The sequence below is a fragment of the Sturnus vulgaris genome, chromosome 18 (genome assembly GCF_052056855.1).
Source record: "Sturnus vulgaris isolate bStuVul1 chromosome 18, bStuVul1.hap1, whole genome shotgun sequence".
Taxonomy (NCBI): Eukaryota; Metazoa; Chordata; class Aves; order Passeriformes; family Sturnidae; genus Sturnus; species Sturnus vulgaris.
In genome coordinates this window covers 3,953,243-3,974,103 of record NC_142260.1, presented here as the reverse complement: position 1 = coordinate 3,974,103, position 20,861 = coordinate 3,953,243, and the positions used below count along the sequence as shown (strand labels likewise).

At 39.0% G+C, this 20,861-nt stretch overlaps 1 long non-coding RNA gene across 13 annotated transcripts in view; it reads right to left on the bottom strand.

Annotated features, from left to right (window-relative positions):
* LOC148221696 (uncharacterized) overlaps nucleotides 1-20,795 on the bottom strand; it is a 32,846-nt gene extending 12,051 nt beyond the window's left edge. For 3 of the 13 annotated variants that reach the window (XR_015807503.1, XR_015807511.1, XR_015807507.1), the window contains exons 1-5: nucleotides 20,244-20,611; nucleotides 18,902-18,964; nucleotides 14,919-15,074; nucleotides 13,613-13,674; nucleotides 4,879-4,967 (exon numbers count right to left, since the gene is read on the bottom strand). This is a non-coding gene — a long non-coding RNA (uncharacterized LOC148221696). The other 10 variants (XR_015807504.1, XR_015807512.1, XR_015807505.1 and 7 more) reach the window with 10 other exon arrangements.
* Nucleotides 20,796-20,861: the final 66 nt, after the last annotated feature.

Here is a 20,861-nt window from a genome sequence, read left to right as displayed (position 1 = left end):
AACCTAGGAAACATATGAGTAATCTGAGTAATTGAGAAAAATCTAATACATTAGAGAAGCTATTTATACACAGGATGAGTCAAAATTACATTTGTTTTATGTACTGTAATAAATTAATTTGAAAAATCTTCAGTAGGGCCTGATCTACAATTAAAATATTTTTCCATTCTAGAAAGATTGGCATGACAAAAATAATCACAGCCCTGCTCAGTAGTTTTATGCAGCAATTCACTCCTTAAAGACATAAAAGTATTTGAGGAAAGGAAATTGCTTTTGAATTTATTTTATTGAGCTGTAGAGGCAAAAGAATTACCTGTTTAAGTTGTTTTTATATAAGAGGGAATCGTCAATAGAAGCACTGAAAACTTCAGTAGGAAACTAACTAACCCTGGGCCTAGTCTAAACAACACATTTAACACTGGTCATCTTTGATATTTACTTCCAGACCTGAACTGTGCAGACAGAGTATTTACATAATTAGTAAGAGGTGCTACAGCTGTGTTTGTATTAGCAGACAAAGATTACCTTGATTTCCTTTACTTCCATCACATATTGTGCCATCAGAGTTATGGAGAACTGAAAACATTTGGGCACGTAGACATAATAAACTCTTTCCTAGTAAAAAAACTAGTGACCCTAGAATTTTGATTGCACAACTTATCACAAGCCATAGAAAAAAGAAGATGTGACATTTAGTCCTTTGACAACAAATAGAGCCCTTTGTCAACAATTATTCATTGAGGCAAAGTTCAGGAAAAATTGTTTTTTACTTCCTCACTGATAACATTTATGAATATTATCAATAATATCTTAAGAATATCTTTAAAGCTTTTGTTCTCCTTCAAGGGACTTCACAGATTATCTGTACATAAAATATTAAGCAAATCAGAAAGAATAATCTGCAGGAATTACCAGAAATTACTTGTCTTTATTCTTTGCACTTGGGGTTTTTTTGTTGTTTTGGTGGGAGTTTTAAATTTATTTAAATATGCAATGCTACCTTCTAGAATAGAAATTCATAAAAATGCTCTTGTCAATACTTCATAAGCTTGACCATACAATTATTTCTGTGACACCTAGTTTTTCTAAAATAACCTTCACTCTTGTGCAAGACCTTCAACTTGACAGATGTCAAATATCAACTCAAAGTGAAAAAACCTAACTAAATAATCAAATCATAACCCTGTGAAACTCAAGAAGTTACACTCAAGCACTTTCAGGGTTTTTTTCCCAGGAAACACTCTCTCTGAGTTCTACAGGTCTTCTTGGTGAGTAATTTTTGTGAAGTTGAGTATTTTGAGGGTCAGACCTCAGTACATAATTTTACACTTTCTTCCTTGCTGCTTTCTCAAAAATGAGGTGCTTTTAACCTGCACAGTGCAATTACTCACTGCTCATAAATTGGCACATCACAGGGAATTGTTATTCTTCTCCTCCATTTGTATCCAAAATTTGAAAGTTACCTCTGATTCCCCATCAGACACACTGAGGTGTTCTCACAGGTGTCACGTCCTTCAGCAGAACTAATTCACCATCTTTACAGGGCTGCTGATAGATGTTTCAGCCTTAAAAGTGTATTGACAGCCACCATTTTTCAAAAGACTTCAGAAGAAACACACTTTTAAGCTTCATTTCAATCAATAATAATGACCAAAGATTACACTGGCAAAAATGCTATGTAGTTATTTGTTCTCCTAGGTCTCAAATCAGCTAGCATTAAAATTCCTGACCCTCTCTGTTGCAGGTATCTTCTGAAAGGTTGGAGGAGAGAAATAGAGTTTTGGTATTTTTCAGTGACTTTTTTAAACCATAGTTGCTCAGCTGCTGAATATATATGAACAGGCAGAAAAATCCAGAAAATCAGACTGAGAGTTGAAGAGAATACAAAAACCTGCAGGGAATTAATTAATTCTTACATACACCATTGCCTTTCTTCAAAAAAAAAAAGGTCCTGAGAGACCAAGTAGCATTTACTCTTCAAGCAATGGTTAGAATTACTCAGGCCCAAAATACAATGAAAATAAGATCAAATCTCAAATGCTAAGGGGTCAGTGAGTTTTAGAACGTGGTACACTACATTATATTCTTTTCTCTCAAAAAAAAGATGCTGAGGATGCTCACAGACACCCAGCAGAATTAAAAAAATATCTCCAACTCAAAGAAATCAAATGCTGCTCACCACATGATCTTAAAATCAGCAATGAGTAAAGGACTGCCCAGCTCCAGGGCTTCTGCTACGTTCTGAGAAACATATTGGTTCTCTTAGCCAACTTTCTCAATGTTATGGCTCCTAACTCTGCTGCAAGCCTTCTATAATCTGCAATCACCATTTGCCAAAACCTGATTTACACTGCACCCTGGCAAAACTCCCACTGACCACCACACATGCTGATGTAGTGCTAAAGGAAGCTCCACACATGTGGAGCAACAATATAAAGTGGTTCAGAAAGGGGGAGAGAGAGTTTGGGTTAAAAGAATGCTTATTTTACATGTATTTTTTTTTTAAAGACAGCTTTTTGGTTATAGATTGACTTCCTTTACAAAAGGCAAACAATATTCATCTGTAAAGTTACATAAATGCTGCAGCTCTCATGCTAAGGCTTGTAAAGGCTTTGGTACAAATTTGTACATGGCTCATTCCCCCTGCTCACCTGACCACTCACCTATTTTAAGTAAAGTCTGTGTAAAAAGTGCCATGGCCTGTGGCTTTGTGTTCTCACCCTGATGGTACACACTGGTGTTACTGGTTTCCACTGGGAGCCATACCAAACCCAAGTGCAATCCAGCATTGTGCAGACAGTTGTTTAAGCAGAGTTTGAATACTAAGATGTAGGGTTGCATTCCATCCTGCTTTGTAGTCCATTTTTAGACTACCTCATGAAAATGAATGCATTCATTGCTCAGAGCAAGTCCTGCTTCATCTGAATGAGGCAGCAGAATCAGCCTCTTCATCTCATCTTCCCTCACAGGCTTCCGTGCTACAACTCCTGTAAACAATCACAGTCTCAGAAGACAAGCCTTGGCAAGAAACCCATAATTCTACTACTTTCACAAGTGTTTGAATTACATACCCTTCTTCAGTTCCACCATTATTACAGGACTATCATATTTCTCTGTATTCACTACTGCATTATTTTACAGCACTGACTCAGAAGAATAAAGGTAGCAATAGTATTGTCTGCAACTAATGCTATGGAATTAAGTGGTGTACTGGATTTCATGCAAGGCCTTCAATTTATCAGTTTTCATTTTATGAAGAATAAAAGTATTTGAAATCAGGCAAAGCTATCTTAGTTGCAGCTTTAGAAAAAGGTAAATAGCGAAGACTTTGAAATACTAAAATCACATATATGGGAGACACCTTTCTGTCCATGTACCCTCTGTGTTAGTCATGAAACAGAATGGCATCATTTACCAGGTGAGTCCTTTTTTATTCACAAGGAGCTTCCCTTGTGAACACCTTTATATTCTATCATGTGTCCCTTTCTCACCTAGCACAGAGAATAAATACTGGAATAATTCTTTTAAGCATCAGTGAATATAGAGAGAATTTCTTTCCAAAGGGCAGATGGTACTAATTCCCTATAGTCTGCCAGAATATGTTTACTTTTCAAACCATCCAATCAATGGAGGCATCTTTATGAGTTTGCAAGTTCATACCAGGAATATGCTTTTGAAGGGACTCTCCCGTTCATTCCCTCTCACCTTACTTTGTTTCACCCAGCCCAGGTCAGAGAGTACAGCCACAAAAGACACAAAGCTGAAAGATGTGCTCTACAGACTCTGCAGAGTATCTCCTGTGCCCCAGCTATTCCTGGGCTTTCAGTTCACAGGAGCAAACTGGAGCAAGTTCAAAGCACATTCCCTCCTTCCCACCCACTCACAGGCAGTGTGGACATCAGGTTCCTGGCACCAAAGGCAAACTGGCTCTCCCTGCACGGCACCACTTGCAAATGTAGACATGGACAGTATTAGCTCAAGGTGGCGGGCAGGCTGGAGCCAAATTTTGCATGGCAGGATGTATTTCCTTTTTGCATCTCAGCTTTCCTCTTAATAAAACTTCCTTTGATTAAATCATTTTAAAAATAGATCATTTTGTTTGCCTGGGAGGAATGGAGCAAGTTAGATTCACCTATGTCAGGAAGTTCAGGATGGAAAGTCGAGGTTGTGGCAATCACAGCACATTATCTGCATGCACAAAGATGAATTACTGAATGTGTGGGCTATGTAGTTCCTTTTATCACGTTTAAAGTCTGCTCTCATGCTTATCCTGCAAATCCAACACATTTTCCCTGAAGGTTGAAAGCCTGTGTGTTTATTTCAGCCTGTTTTGTGGCAAGCAACTTCATCTCTCCACTGAAGCATTTCCAAAAAAAACCCCAAAAAAAAGCGTAAAAGCAAATTTGGAAATCACACCTAAATTAGGGAGAGAGAACTAAGAATATAATGGATTAATAAAATGCATTTATTCAGTCTGGATATGAATTCACAGCTGAGGTAGGTTTTGCTGTGTTTGAAGCACTATTGTAGAAAGGCTGAAGAGGGTGGATGAACCAACTCTATTAGAATATTGAACTGTTTTTTGAAAATAACCCTGATTTTCTGTCCTCCAAAACTTGAAAAATAAATGTACTAAATAGAATAGTTCAGTTGAAAGTGACCTGCAATGACCATCTATTCCAACTGCCTGATCACAGATACAAGTTTTTACAATCAAGAGATTCAGTGATATAAAATCATCCTATCAGAAATCAACATCTACATCTCTTTTTTTAGCGAAAACAAGCTAGTTTCACAAAAATGTAGAATTTCTTTAAAAGCATAAAAGATAAAAATATTAACATTAAAGGTACCATTTATAATTACTTAATAACTTACCATTTTAATGCTTCCATCTGTAACATCTTAAAGAATTAGACACTTTGCAACAAAAATCTCATAAGAAAACAAAAAAGACTGGCTAGAATCTGTAAAAGAAAATAAGTAGTGTATAAGACAATATTATATTAGGAATAATATATATAGTAGATACAGCTTGGTCAGATGTAGCATTGAGGACATGGTTTAGTAATTTAGTGGTGAACATTGTGGTGGTGCTGGCACTTGGTGACCTTTTTGGATCTTATGGTCTTTTCCAATTATAATGATTCTGTGACTGTAGCCTGGGATTTAAACTACAATTTATAACTGAGCACACCATACCAAACATAATTTCATTTTGTGGCTACTGGACAGCTCAGTGGATTCCTAATGGGAGGATGTGCAAGCTTCTCTTTAACCTGAAAGCTGTCAGGTGCTTTACAGGGAATATTCCTGTGCAGTTTGGTTGGTTTGCACCAGAGATGTACATCAGTACAACCAGCATTGCCTGTCACCTGCTTTTGCATTTAAAAGAGAGACTAATTGCTGAATCTAAGAGTGAGATACCATTTCCTCTTTAGAAGTGCTCTCTTTGCTTCAAACTGGCAGGAAGGAAGGAAGAAACTTATTCTATTTCCACGTGTTCTGTGTCCTCTGCTACACAGTCTGCTTTTTTGTGCACCTGATGTAAGCTGAGCATGGGCTGCCACATGAGCCATCCTGAGTGACCAGTGCCACCAGTATGCCCAGTGCCTGCCAGGCCCCAGCAGTGCTGCATCACTCAGGAACAGGAACCAGGTCTCTCGCAGCACAAACACCATGGATGTGTCCATCCATACTTCAGCATCTGCCTTTTCAGCTCCCACATCGTTGGCACTGCTGAAACACAAAGTATGGGGCAGAGCTACAGCTTTCCTTCTTTCCTTCAACTGTACTTGTCAGATTGCCTCAGCCCCTAAATGCAGCAAGTGAGGCTGAGGAGGTGAGAAAAGCAGTGGTGCCACGTGGGAACCATAAATAATAGCAGTGCTATGACAGCAAAGCAGAAAAGAGATTTTAAACCCTCCCTTCACCTGAAGCCCCAGTCCATGGGATCACCCACAGCATGCGATCATTCCTATTTTTAAAGGCAGTATTTTCTAACATGAGTCAGTTACCAATCTATTTCTGATCTGAACAGGAAGGACAGTGGAACATCCTCAATCACAGCTGAACCAAAATTAGAACAGAAAAATGGATCAGTTCAGCTCCTTTATTTATACTAACCAATTTTAGGTGTACCTATATGAAAATACATACATAAACTCCTTTAGCAGATCCTCAGTGAAGGGTCAGAAGCTGGTTTAAAGAGAAATTAAAAATGCAGAATTGGGTAATGGAAGTGATCTGTTCCCTTCAAGTCTTTTACTTGGAAAGCTGTAATTCAGCCAGCCAAGCCACCAGCTAAGGGGTGGTGACAGCAGCAATGCCTCTAAGAGTCACCTCTGGGTCGCTCTTTGCTCAGCACTCGTCAGCCACAGCCAAAACACCCTTGAGTGGAATTCTGTGTCCAGTCTTGGCACTCAGCAGAGAGAGAAAGAACACAACAAGGCCCTGAAGCTTGGAGATTAACCATGCCTGGAACAGGACTGTGAACTAGGTGACCTCCATGTGCCCCTTCTGACCTTAATTCTACACTCCTGAGACTCCCACGACACACATATGTTAAAAGCATGTCATGAACTGGTTAAAAAACAATCTAAAATAGTTTAAAAGGAAAAAAGGTCATGCCAATGTGTGACAGCAGAAGCTCTTTTCTCCACGGCAGAACAGTGATACTCTAGCAACAAAAATAACATTGAAGAAAATAAGAACAAATCTTTAGTAATAAGACAATGGCATTATAGAGGACATATTATTAGAAGATCACCAAAATACACTGGATGACACTGGAAATGCAATCAAGCACCAAGATGGCAAATAAGAGCTCAATAAATTATTAAATGTATAAGCTTTGTAAAAACTGCAGAAAGACTGCTGTCACTACAATCTGCTAAAGCCCTGCTGTTGGTTTTCACACTAAATCCTCTATCTCATAATTCCTTTGGAAAACTTGCAAACAGAGAATCACAGTAATCAAAATCTCACAGAAGCATTAATTAAATTAAGGAAGTATCCTGATGTAAAAACATTTGCAGTGATTAATACATAAATCCCTATTTCTTTTAGTCCAAAAGTAAGAAGTAATTTTCAGCACTAAGGCTGCCCTTAAAGATAGAGACATGTGAGAAACACATGTCTAAAATGGAGGAGGGGAAAATCAGTGCCTTTTCCCAAGCTGTTTTGACAATTAACAACTCAGTTTCAAGATAAATTCCATATGGTAAGATACACAGCATGTTTACATTTGACGTTTACAGCTGCACTTAGGTAATTTTATAGATGTATGTATAGATAAGCACAGGGTCAGCATGGATCTAACAAACTGCTTCATACAGAGATGGAGATTTCTCATTCAGTTGCCTAGCAATAAGATCTGACTCCTGGAAGCTAACAAATACTGATTAGAAAACAGAATAGAATTATTTAATATATCACATGCATCATACAAAAAGGAACATAAGGCTATTGAAGAAAGGAAAACATTAGGCCAGAAAAAATAAATTCTATTCAGTGAAATTCATCCAGGAAATATGTGATATTAAGAAACTTCAATATCTAAATTAAAGAAAGCCTCAGTCTGTTCACTCTGTCAGTACTTTTCATTGTTCTTCTTTTAGCACAAAGTCCAATTCCATCTTGGCTAATGGATCTGACTTTTGAATTGCTGTGTTTAATTTTGTCCAGTCTCTTCAATAGTGTTTTGAAGCAGGAGACAGAGAGAGAGAGATATTTTTAAAAATTGAATAGGATGAACATGATGGCGTTTCTCTTCTTGGAAAACACAGCACGGTACTAATGGAAAGTTTGATGACATTTACTGCACTGGTGGAGAGGCAGAGGTCCACATTTGTGCTTTACTTTTTACAAAGAGCTTTAAATCTGCCCTGATGCCTTTTAGCACATTTATAAGGTCTCTCTCAGTTCTTTCAGCATAACAAATGTTTTTCTTTCAGTACTTCAGCAGTAGAACAGGAAGATCAAAAACCAAGGATAGGCAGCCTACCACAAGCCCAGCACAGACCAGGAGTGCCCACATCTTGGATCAGTACTAGCATTGGTCTTTCCCCATTATAGTCCAAATTTAAATAGATTAATTGACAATAAAACTGGGGAAACAGAAGCCACTGGATAGTATTTCAGCTTTATAAGCAGCATGGACTTGTAATGCACAACTCAGGAATTATTTAAACCTGAAAAAAGAACATGATTCCTCTTTCTGCTATTTCCAACTCGTCTTTAAAACATTCTCCTTCAACAAGCCTTTAAAACAGTACTTCCCAAATCTATTCCTGCTGGAGCTGTCACTTAACAGTATTCCATCTGCTTGGGACAGAAAGTCATACATTTTCTCTTGTGTCCTGTTACATCAGCATAAATCTGGAGTAACTCCCCAGACTTCCTGTGTGACGCACTCGCTCGGGGTCTGCCTACACAAGGAAATAAACATAAAGCAAAACTCGCCTCAGTCTGAGCCCACTTCCAACCCTGGCTCACTCCTGCTGGAAATATTCTTACCAGACAGAAAAGAAAAGCAGCTTTTCCCACTCTGAATAGGGGTTAAACTACTTTGAACAAAGAGAATCCTAGTAAAATCGAAAGGTATAGTCACATTCCATAATGAAGTGCTTTATGAAAATAAAGTTTCAGGATCAGAAGCAGCATGTCTTCCATTTAATCATAAATATCCTGCTTCTCAAACTTTCCCTAATTCAGTTTAGATGTACTTTTAGATATTGGACACAGCTTTGCATTTTGGCATGAAAATACCCTTTTACTGTTTATAACACACATTTTTACAGAATGGCCCATAACCTGGTACTTAAAAAGAACTCACTTTTCATGAAGACAATGACTTTATTTCTTAATCTTCCTTTCCCAGCTGCAAAGACTATCATACAGACTAATTAACTGCATCTTAATTTGGTCTTGTGCTGTGTCTCCTTTGTCCTTGTTACAGCACTGTGAAACACCTCTAAATGGAACATAAATTATATTTACTACATTAAAGACTGTATTAAGGCAGGAATTTACATTCATGCTTTTTATAATATACATATTTTTCTATGTTTGTTAGACACTATAATGGTAGAAACTACACAAGTATTTAGAAAAGCAAAAGCAGACAAAATGAAGGACGCACAAGTGAAGATTTTGATGTGTGAGTCATGGTAAGTTTTTCAACCAGGGCTAATTTACTGAGATTAAAATCAATTGGTAGTTTCATTACAGTATTCTCTGTAGTACAATAATAATAATGACAGATTTCTATAATGTAATGATCTATGTGACCACCACCTACATGTTTAAAAAGCTAAGAAACAATAGTATTTATTTGCACACATTTCTTAGACTGCTCTTGCTGTTTACAAAGATCTGTCAATAAAGAATAGATGGTCTGGGATGAAAAGCCTTGCTCCTAAGTTTTCCCACATGGATATACATCCCAGAATAATCTGGCACTACGATAAGTCCATGTGGTTAACAGAAAAAAATGATAATTTCATGGGGAAAAACTGTAGAGCAGTAGGGACACAGAGTTGTCTCTGATCTCTTGTTGATTCTCACAAGTTTTGTACACATTCTGTGCTATAACCAGTGATTTCAGAGAGTTTCCAAAAAGGAGTAAATTGGACAGAAACCTCAAACGTGGAATAATTAATTTTCTCATTTGGGGCTGTGTGGTCATCTTCGCCAAGATTATTTCTATTTTGACATCCCAAGTACAGAATCCAACTTTTATTTCCTTGTCATAAGAAGCTATTAATTTCAATTTTATGCATTGTAATTTGAACTCTACTGTTCCCTCAATTTTTAAAATTTTGATCTCTTTTGACAAGTAACAGCAAAAGTAAAATACTAAGTTTGAACTCTTAATTCATTGTGAAAATAGTACACTATCCACCCCACTCTGTATTCCCATGTCTTAAATAATATTCAAAAACCTGCTGTCAATTACATAGCAAAGATCATATCTAATTTGTAATAAGAATTGAAAGGAACTGGTATTTATGAATGTATGAACGAAAATACTTCAGTTCCCAACCAAGATTCAGCAATCCTGGTTGCTTATGGATAAGTGTGGAGAATGAGAAAAGGAGATGCTCTGGTAAGTATTTATATATTCTGTATAAAGTGTGACTACTCTTTTCTATCTTTTTATCTAAATTATAACCAGCAAATAGCCAATAAACTGTCTTATCAAATGAATTTCATACTAAAACATAGCACATATATGTAGCACAAAACAGTTTTTATTCTGGCCTCATAGCAAAGGTTATCAAGTTAAATGTACCATAAATTCTCACAGTATTGCAAGCAAGACAGTAATGCCACTCCTCCTTCAATCACACATCAGCTTGGTGTGCATTGTTTTAGGAAATCTTATCGTCTTCCTTTTTTACCTCCCAAACAACAAACCTTGCTTTCACTGACTATTTCTAAAATTCCTTTCAAAAATTAGTAACATTAAGGCCTGTATAAATCCTGCAACTCAGTAACAACAAAAAAAGAGTATTTGGTGCAAGAGTATTTTGTATAGTTTTACCTACGAATTTGTCTACTCCTTTTATAGTAACCATACTTAAAATTGAGGTTAAAGCTGTGTTGTGCTCTCTCACTGTAAGCAGGAAATATCCATCCCACTCTGTGTTAGCTGTCCTGTGAGGCAAGATGCTGTCCTCTGAATTCTCCCTCTCAGAAAACACACCCTAAAAGCAAGAATTGCTATTACAGTAGTCTGATCAAAATTTTTTAGATTACAGGTAATTCAGGCTGTTATCTGTAACAGGTTGTACAACCACACAGAGGAGCTGGCATCGTGTGAGGCCAGATCACTGACTGACATCAAAAGGGGCCAACAGTGCTTTCAGTCCTTTTTCTCCAGGCAGCATTAGCTGCATTAATAGTGATTTCCCTTCAAATGCTCACTGGCAGCAGGTCTCAGAGGGGACAACAGAAGTGACAATTTTGCATCTTGTAAAAGATCAAATGATTTAAAACATCAGTGCCAACCCTTTTAAGATCAGCTCTAGCAAGCCCGAGAAGTGAAACTTCTGGCATGGGTTTTGTTTGTTTACTTTCCAGTAAAGTTTCAAGTTGCAAATCCCTCTTTTGAATCCTGAGGTTCACTGATTCTGAGGCCTTGCTGGCCTAGAGTATAAATACTGAAGGGTTTTGTTGGGTTTTTTCTTTTCTTTTTCCTTGCTAGTTGGCTAAAACCCAAAAAACCAATTAATGTTTCTCATTAATATTTACAGAGATTTTCACAGCTGCCAACATAAATACCATGGCGATGTTCTGCATTTTCTTAAAGAAGCTTGAAGATTTCTTTTAGATTATTTCTGCCTAAACCATGTGAATCAATGAAATAGGAGTTGGAATAAAGGAGCAATAATTGACTGATCAAATTTTTCCATACCAACGAAGATGTATTTTCTGTTGAAATGTTCTTGGTCTTGACACAGACTCACAACTTGTGAAATCCTCCTGTCCTTCAAAGATTTGTGGAAAGAGACCACTATTAGAGTGGAGAAAGTCACTAGTGAATTTAATACATCAGCAACACAAATATCAGCTCTCCAAATGTTGTGTCTTACCCAGAATTTCTGCAGATCTGGGAAGTCACTTACATGAATATTGATTACAATTTCTTTAAAAATACTTTGTGTTCTTATTTCCTTTGAAAAGTGACAACAATCTCCAGCAATTACAAATTTAAATTTCCTGTTCCACTGGCACTGAACTAGATTACACTCAAAGGTTTAGAGGACCTAGGAAACTTTGATAAGAAGAGAGAAAGGACCTTTGAAGTATCCAAAACATGGCTGCTAGAAGGTAAAACACACGCCCAGGTGTGCTGGGGTTTATTCTTGTACTCTATCTGATGTTTCTGTAGCAGTTTATGATACAACTCAGGCAGGATGAAGCTTGTTACAGATAAAATCTGTCTTCCCTAACCTGGCTCCTGTGGCTTTGCAACTTTCGTGAACACACTACATAAAAACGTGTTAGAAGGGAGCAGCACTCTGCACGCAGCGTTCTCTGCAGTCAATGAGCTTGGAGTGGAACTGCTCTTGGCACCTTTCCTGGCCCTGCCTGCTCACGGTTCACAGTGCAAAGCAATTGTCAGCCCGTTTCACGTGTACTCTTAAAGAAAGAAATCACCTTTCCTGGGAGCCAGCCCCGTGGCAGTGCATCATCTGGAGATGCAGTTGTGTGTGAAACAGGGCAAGTATAAGGGTGGGTGGTCCCAGGTAGGAGGATGGATAATTTCCTTCCATAATCCAATCTACCTTTGTACAAGTTCTTCCTCAGCCTGTCAGCTGGTGTGACTACACCTTTTGCTAGCAAATTTCATGAAAACTGAAACTGAGAAATACAGCCTAGAGTACTGAAAAGGGATGAGAGTTGTATGAAGATTCACTGAATGGAGTTATTGTTTTACTCCACTTTAAAGGCAGACAGCTTTAGTCCTTATTTATCTGTATGAGCTGAACTGCTCTGCTTAAGTCCTCTGTTGTTTCTGTGTGGGTACACACAGGAAATCTTATCATAATTATCTTTTTAAATGGCCACTTAAACTGTGCTATATTTCTAATCAGACATTCTTACTGCTCAAAATTAATTTGGTTTAACTGTTTTTGTAATTTACTTAGAAAGCACTTTCATAATTTAATTTAAGACTCCTGTCTGAAAGTATCCAGATTCTAATTTCAATTAATCCATAAACTGTGTGTGTTTGGACTCATCTTCCAGAGTGTTCTCCTGCTGACACATCCTCATCCTTGCACTTTTTCTGTTTGTTATACTGCTATCATGGTTCTATATCTGTTTAGTGAAGGACATAATGTGAGTATATTTACCTTATGGTTGCTGGGAGCAAGATGAATGGGGAGCTGACTAAGAATGTATTTATTACTTGAGAAAATCAGAGCCAAGGAAGAGAAGGACAAATGTAGAGAATTCCAGAAAGCTTTCACCAAGCTAAGTGATGATGGAAATACCCGTTGGCAGGAATAGTTTTAAAACATTATTTCTATATGTTTTGGCTTCTCTAGGTACTTTAACTCCTTACAGGAGTAAGAATCTGAGCTTGTGCTGAGGTTTTCTAGTGCAGCTTCTGACCTGCAAAGGTGGACAAATCAAACTTTAAATTGAAAAAGAGCAAGCTTTAAATTGAAATTACTGATTCCTCTTTTTCGTAGGTTTTTCTACCAGTTATTTAGGAAACAACCATGACAAACCTGTTATATACTAATGTACCAGAAGAATTATCAGGATGTGAAGCCAGCAGCCCATAGCTGTGCTCTCAGCTAACTCTCTGAGAGCTGCTGCATTCAATAAATGAGTCAATAAAGTATACAATGTGGATAAAACATCCAGTGAAAGATAAAACTGATCTTAAGTCAGTGGTTATGTTCTTTAGTGTCTGTTTAGGGCCTAAACAGAGTTGCATTGCTAAAAACACAATACCAGGAATTTGTAGAAGGAATTAAAGCTTTTGGTTAGCCCAAGAGTGGGATTTGTGTCTCTTCAATACTTCAATCTCAGGAGGCTCAGCTCTTACAGTATCTGAACAACACTTAACCCAGAAATCACCTGTAGAACTTACCCTGTATAAACTTCTGTAAATTCAAGCCAATATCATCTCAGTCTAGGGGTCCAGCTATCCACCTGTGAAACAAATGTGTCTGTGGGCAGGGGAGTTCACTCAGATTCCCTGCAGTGGAACTTCTGCTTCAGATACACAGCATGTACATGCCAAACCTGAAAGCCTTGCAAAATTAGTGTCATTTCAGGAAATCATTTATGTTAACCAGAATAACTACTTAGGATGAAATTATGCTTATTTATACTGTTTCCATTAAAAAAAAAAATAAACCACCATCAACAACAAACAAAACCCAGCAAAGCACAAAGCAAACAAACACCCTAAACTTAAACAAATGACTGGAAAAAAATAGACAAACACATTTCCTTTTTACCACTGAAAAAATCGCTCCAGTTGGAGATTCTTCTGCTTACAGGTATTTTACAACAAACACAGGTACAACTGAACTCACCCATACCTCCAAATTCACCCTGCAGCCCTTCTTGAGATCACCCCACAACCAGAATACAGCAATTCCCACAGCTCCATGTGAGGCTGCAGAGCTAAACAAGCTCAAAAACTTGCAAAAGAACTAGGTTCTTGGAATCTTTTCAGATCTTCCATTTTTACTCAAAATTTCACAAAAGAGAATCCAGAGAAATGGGACCATGCTATTCATCCAAGTACATCTCTGAAGTACTTTTTACCTTTTGTTAATGATTATCACTTTCCTGTTCATTAAACTTGTGAAGCTGGCTAACAAGAAATAATTCTATGGTGCTGAAATGGCTTGTATTGCCTCAGAGAATTAATTATTTTCAATCCACAGAACACATTTAACATTTTCATAGACTCATAGAATACTTTATAACTCATCTAGTACTATCTCCCTGCAATGAGCAGGGACATCTTTAACTAAATCAGGTTGCTCAGGCCTTGTTCAACCTGACCTTGAGTGTTTCCAGGGCTGGGGCATCCACCACATCTCTGGGCAATCTGTGCCACTGTTTCACATCACATTGTAAAGAAATTCTTCCTTATACCTAACCTGAATCTACCCTCTTTTAGTTTAAAACCATTGTCCCTTTTCATATTGCTACAGGCCCTATTAAAAAGTCTGTCCCTATCTTTCTTAAAAGTGCCCTTCAAGGATGAAAATCCACATCAAGCCCTCCCCAAAGTCTTCTCCAGGATGAACAATCTCAACTCTCTCAGCCTTTTCTCACAGGAGAGGTGCTCCAGCCCTCTGATCACTTTTGTGGCCCTCCTCTGGACCAACTTTTCTGTATGAGATAAAATCATGCCACGTGAAGCCAGAAATACCTACTGTTAATAGAAGATACTTTCAGAGTCAGATCCAGCCTTCTTTTTTTTAAACATCTGATGGTCTTCCAATGTTTGTCCTGATTTAGGTCATGTTCTGGTAGTGGCTTTGGTTCTCTTCTCCCATCTGTCTTCCTAAAATGCCTCCTTTAAGCAATTTCTTTAAAAACAGAAGAGATTTCACCAAAATAGGAAAAATATTACAGCTGCACTCGAGCAGCTGCACTTGCTTTAAATGGATTAGGGACTAAAGAATGACAATATAAAATTAATCTACAGAAATGTAAAACAATTTTAACATACTCTAAGTAGACTGGATTTAATAAAGGGAACCATAGATCAAACAATGGAAACACTGCTTAATGTAATCTAATGGTTTAACATTCTTGAACCTATTTAAAAATACAGGTTTGTAATAACATGCTCATACAAACAAATAATCATCTTTTTTTAAATTAAAAAAAGGTTTTGAACTTTTCAAATGGGTAACAAGGGAACAAGGAAGGACTTCACTGCCTTCCAAAGGTTAACCTGGATTTATAACTATTTGCCTGATTTCCCTGTGTTTTTTGTTTCCTCCTAAGGACTGAAAAGGGAAAGTTGCTTTTCCTCATCCTTTTTCTAGCTCAAGTGGATCTTTGATCCCTAAATATCAGAAAATGTGGTCCTTACAGAACTCTAAGAGAGAATGAATGCTCTCTTTTTTTCAATAATAGAAATCATATTAACAGCAACCACTTATTACCACAATATTACCTTAAATTGTAAGAAGCCATTCTGTGTTCCTGCCTATGGAAAAGTAAGGCAAACAGCAAGGAATAGCTCTTTACATCCAATAAATGCCCTTTGCTACCAGCAGATAAATGTATATAAATGTATATAAATGCTCTGTGGTGTATTCCTACTGTTTCTTCACACACAAATCATGACAAAGCATCTTTTGCACTGAAAAAGAAAATACAAAATTGGTTTGGTAAGATCATGTCCAGCATTTCAGTAATAGTAATTTCCCATCCATGCTTCTGAGTTCATTAATAATACATATTTTTAAGGAATAATGCAATGCAGCTATAGGACATTTGGATGCACTTCCAATTCAACCAACAGTACTTCGTGTTCAGCTGCAGTAGGTGTTTCTGAATATGATAAGTATTTCATATAGAAGATGATTGCCACAAAACCACTTAAGCAGGCAGATTACAATGGAATCAAGCCAATACATCCTAAAACTGATACAAGGATTATTACCTCCTAAACACCATACAATTAAACCACAGAACTCACTAAAACGTGCTACTGGAGGGCCTAAAAGCTGTCAAAATTAGACATTAACGTAGAAAATAGAAATTCTAATAGCTATAAAAATTACAAATTATGGACATGCTTTAAGGTAACTCAAGTATGAGCTGGCAGTGGTTAGGAGAAAGGAAAGCTCTTCTCCTGGCAAATAATGAAAACTGTAAATTTGAAATCTTTCCTCCTTTATTGTAAAGCTGGTGCTAACAAATGCCAGAAACAGAAGATTGCAGCACAGCACACTCACTCTGCTGAGCTAAGGACCATGAACAAATCTGTCATTTTAGAAGACTAGAGAATGTGAAAATTTTGCAGCTTATATATTTCACTGAACTGGACCTGATGAGAAGACAGCCACTGCTGGGTTTATTTTTTGGTTGGTTTGTTGTCCTAAACCATTGTGGGAATACATATGCAATCTTCCTCTTTGCAAGCTACGATGATTATGCATTAGTACAATTATATTGGCTAAAAATATTCCCTGTTCTAAATAGGCTTGTGAAAGCAAAGCAAGCTGTGCTGCTATGGGCACTGCCTCGCTTCCCTCACGGCCTCTACAAACATTCCCTGGTGAAATCTCACTATCTCTGACACTTGACTATTCCAGGCAGTTTGCACTGGCTAACTCTCAAGTCACACCCCAAGTATCTTTCCAGATTCCGGAGGGAGAAGCACCGTGAGAGTCCTGTGAATTGTAACTGCCAGACGTATTGTTACACTTGAGAAATCCAGCAAGTCTTTTGAGTCTTAAATTGGGAATAAGGAGGTGGATTTTTTTAATATATTTTTTTAGTATGTCTGGTTCTGAGCAGCAGGAATCCAGCTGGTGAGTTAAGGTACTGGATGCAGCTTTTCAGAAGACAATGGAATGAAAGCAAAATAATTTATTAGATGGAAGACTCGGTGAAATCTACTGCAATGGATTTTCCTAAGGAAGGGAAAAGGGAAGGGACCTCCCAGGTGGTTTAAAGTGCACCACTGTCTAGAAGGGTTGGAATGCTCTTGCCTCAGTGAGTATTGTTAAATCAGTGTCACTCAAAGTGACCTCTACAGATATACAGAAGTTTAATACCAGTACTCTGCAAATTAAAATCCTGTAGAGAACAACCACAAAGCCTTCTGCAATGCATTGACACCATCCACGCTATGTTGTACAATTTAGGCACATACTCAATGTATTATTAGTGCATTTCTCCAAGAGACAATGCAAACAATTCCTATAAAAGCGAATCTGCACAGTATGAATGGGTTTGCTCTTAAGAACATTCTGCTTCAGTAGAAGTGCCAAAAAAAATGTTTAAATTAAAAATATAGTTGCGTTTTTCAGTTTGGGTTTGTGGCTTTTTTTTCTTCTTTCCCCAGGCCTTTTTTTTCCTACAGTACAGCTCTCCTTGAGACAGGCTTCTATCACAGGGAAAACGAAATGAGCACATTTCACATTTGGTTAAATGTATGTGCCAGGTACTTCATTCATTGGGTGGGTCACGATGGCTTTGCAGAAAAATAAGGCTCCCCTGAAAAGGCACAGGCTGAAAAACTGTTGGGAAAATTAGAAGGTGCAGGAGGTGATTACACTGGAGAAATTAACACGGAATAAACGAGGGTGTGAATTGCCAATGCATTACTCTGCAGTAATTCTGTGCTTTGGCCCACATTATCTGCATGTCCACAGTGCATTAATGGGGCACTCTGAATAAAGCCAGCCCAGCCATCCCCAGCACGGGATGAGATGCAGGATGCACTGGGGTGGTGCAGTGCCACACTGCCCCAGCCACCCTGTCACCAGCACTGTCTGGAACCCCCTCCCAGCAGGGCCCAGCCTTGGAATCACTGCAAGGCAACCTATCACACCAGGGAAGGCGTGGTGACTCCAGCTCAGCAACAGCAGGGGAAAGCTCCCAGTCCTGAAAGCTCCATTCCCACATTTTGTGAGCTGTTTTCACAGGAGCCTGCCTGGGTTCTGAGCTCTCCCATATGTGCAGCAAAGGGCATCTCTCTTCCCTTCAGCCAGATGCTGCATCTGTGCAGAAACTTCTGCTCCTGTGCCACACACCCTGCAATGCATAGGGCTCCTCAGGACACTTGACACACATCCCTTCTCAAAATAACCAGTGGCAGTGCACTCAGGCTGGAATTGTGTATCGATTCTGCAAGTTCTGCAGGAACAAATCCAGAACTACCACTATGGCAATTGGAAACCACCTGATTTGAATTAAAGCATCTCTGGTGTCCAAGTGGAGGAGAGAAAGGGGAAAAAGACAAAGAGGGGTTAGAATTTGGACAAATCACAAAGGGGATTGATGGATGCAAGGTGGTACTGCAAATCTTTCTGGATCTTTGGTTATTTTGTTGGGGGGACGGGGCTGTGGGGTTTTTTGTTGTAAAGTCAAGGGGACAGACTGAAAAAAGATTCTTCAAGTAAATTTTTTGTCAAATAGTCAAACAAATAATTTGGCTTCTACATTCTCAGACATGAATAATGGTGTCTCCCATGCCATGAAGCAAAGGAATTTAAGGAGAAGGTGAGATGTATAAAATAGAAGGCATTTCACAATTTTTTTTGTCCTCTGCACTATGGTTCACTGCCTCCACCAATTGTACTTGTGCAGCAGGTCTCTGAGGCTGACAAAGTGTGACACATGTGAAGGGATGCTATGAGCAGCCAAGCTCAGAAACTTCTTTGGTTCTCACCTGCTAAAGTCAGTGTGAGCTATGGAACACCATATATCCTGCTGAATCCTTCAGCATTCCATCCTAAAAAAACAACCAACAGCTCTGAGAAAACATTGCTATTCTCTTATTGACCAAATGTTGGGGGATTTTCTGTTGTTATGGTAATAAGTATTTATAGTGTGCTTTAAAAAACACAATGAAAGGTGACACTTTGTCACTATGTACCTACTATGTTTTGCAGGTTTCCCAATCGGTCCTCTTCCTTTCCTGCCCTCCCCCCCAAATATATAAAAATTCTTAGTTTTCACTTACAGTTTAACAGTATTGGAATGCTTATGCTGGAAACACTGAATGAGAATATTCTGCCATTCCAATCAAAACCAAAATCCCTGCTTTCACCTCTGTTTCTAAGATTTGCAAGTAATTTTTTATTGCTTTTTACTCTGAAAGCGTTCAATAACCTTCATTGGTTTTAACATTGGTTTAAATCTGGTTGACTTTGCTGTTTCCTCTGTGCCCACTGTTGCCTCCTTTCAAGATGGACTCCAAGGATTTCAATGGCATTCTGCACAATTCTGTTCTTGCACATTTATTCCTGAAGTCCAAGCTCTTGCAGTAGTGTGGTTATTGTTACACGTGGGCAAGTGTCATTACATAAAAATTCTGGTATGACAAGTACCTGTCACAGTTGTGTCACCTTTATTCAACATGTTTGAGCACAAAACTTACTTTCAGGTAGTTTGTCTGAGATTTTCCATAACACAATCCAGTGAGTAAATTGTGCTTAATGCTTACAGGTATGATATGGAGAAACCTACCTTGAAGAAGCTTCATCCCAGGTAAGATGCAACATGAGAACTCCTGCATGACAGCCCCCTTTAGGCCTTACATAACCCTTGGGACACCGTGGCATGCTGTGTTGAAAGCATTAGAAATTAGGTTGGCTTTGGAAAGAAACTGGAAGTTCTGCAGGATCATGTGTTTGGACTTGCCATCTGCACGGTTCAGGAGTTACTCCATGGATCACTTTCTCCCAGTCATCTGAACCGTGAGTCACACAAACAGAAAGCAGAAGGCGGATGTGTGAACAAAGCAGATGTGGGTGTTTGTGGGGCTTCTCCTCACCTTTCCTTGTTTTCTGCCCAGCCCCATCCAGGACAAATACATTACACCTTTGGGAAGCCACGGTCTAAGCCACCTTAGCCACCACCTGGGATGGAGGCCGGGCTGTTAAAGGATAAAACCCCTCACGGGTGAGTCTCTGGAAGTCTCCATGACTCAAACTTCACCTACAGCTGGAAGCCTGGCCATCTTTGTTTTGTTTAACTGAGCAGGAACACTCCACTAGCTGAGTACTTACCACGACAAACAAAAATGTCTCTCCCGAGTCCTGGTTGTCCGAGGGGTGCCTGCAGCCCTGGAGAGGCCGGTTCACGGCCAAAAGCACATGCAGAGAAATAGTTTCCAAACCCCAAAAGCAAACCTGAAACTGGATCCGTACAGACAGGCTCCTGGAGCTCAGATAGCAAACATCCTCCTCCGAGTCTGACTGCAAGCCCAGGACTACCGTCTGCTATCGGCTCATTTTTTTACCTCAGCCAAATCTGAAATGGGGGCTGACGGAGGGGGCTTAAATAAATTTATTAAATAAAATTTTTAAAACCCCAAACAAACAAAAATGTTACAAACATATATACTAGCATATACACATTAAAGTACTCGTCTGTGAACGTGCCTGCAGCTCGCATGGCAGAATTCTGGCACTGGAGCTCTGTGAGGGCTGCAGCTCGGCAGCGAACAGCACAGGGACGCGGCGGCCCAGCGGCCGCCATGGAGCGGCTACGCCACTTGCGCAGGCCTCGATGCTGCGCGCAGTGGCGCCGGCAGCCCCTGGCGTACCAGCGTTCGTGAATACCGGTGCTGCACTGCGGCGGCGGCACGGCGCAACCAAACCTCCTCCCTCCGCCGCCCACCCCGA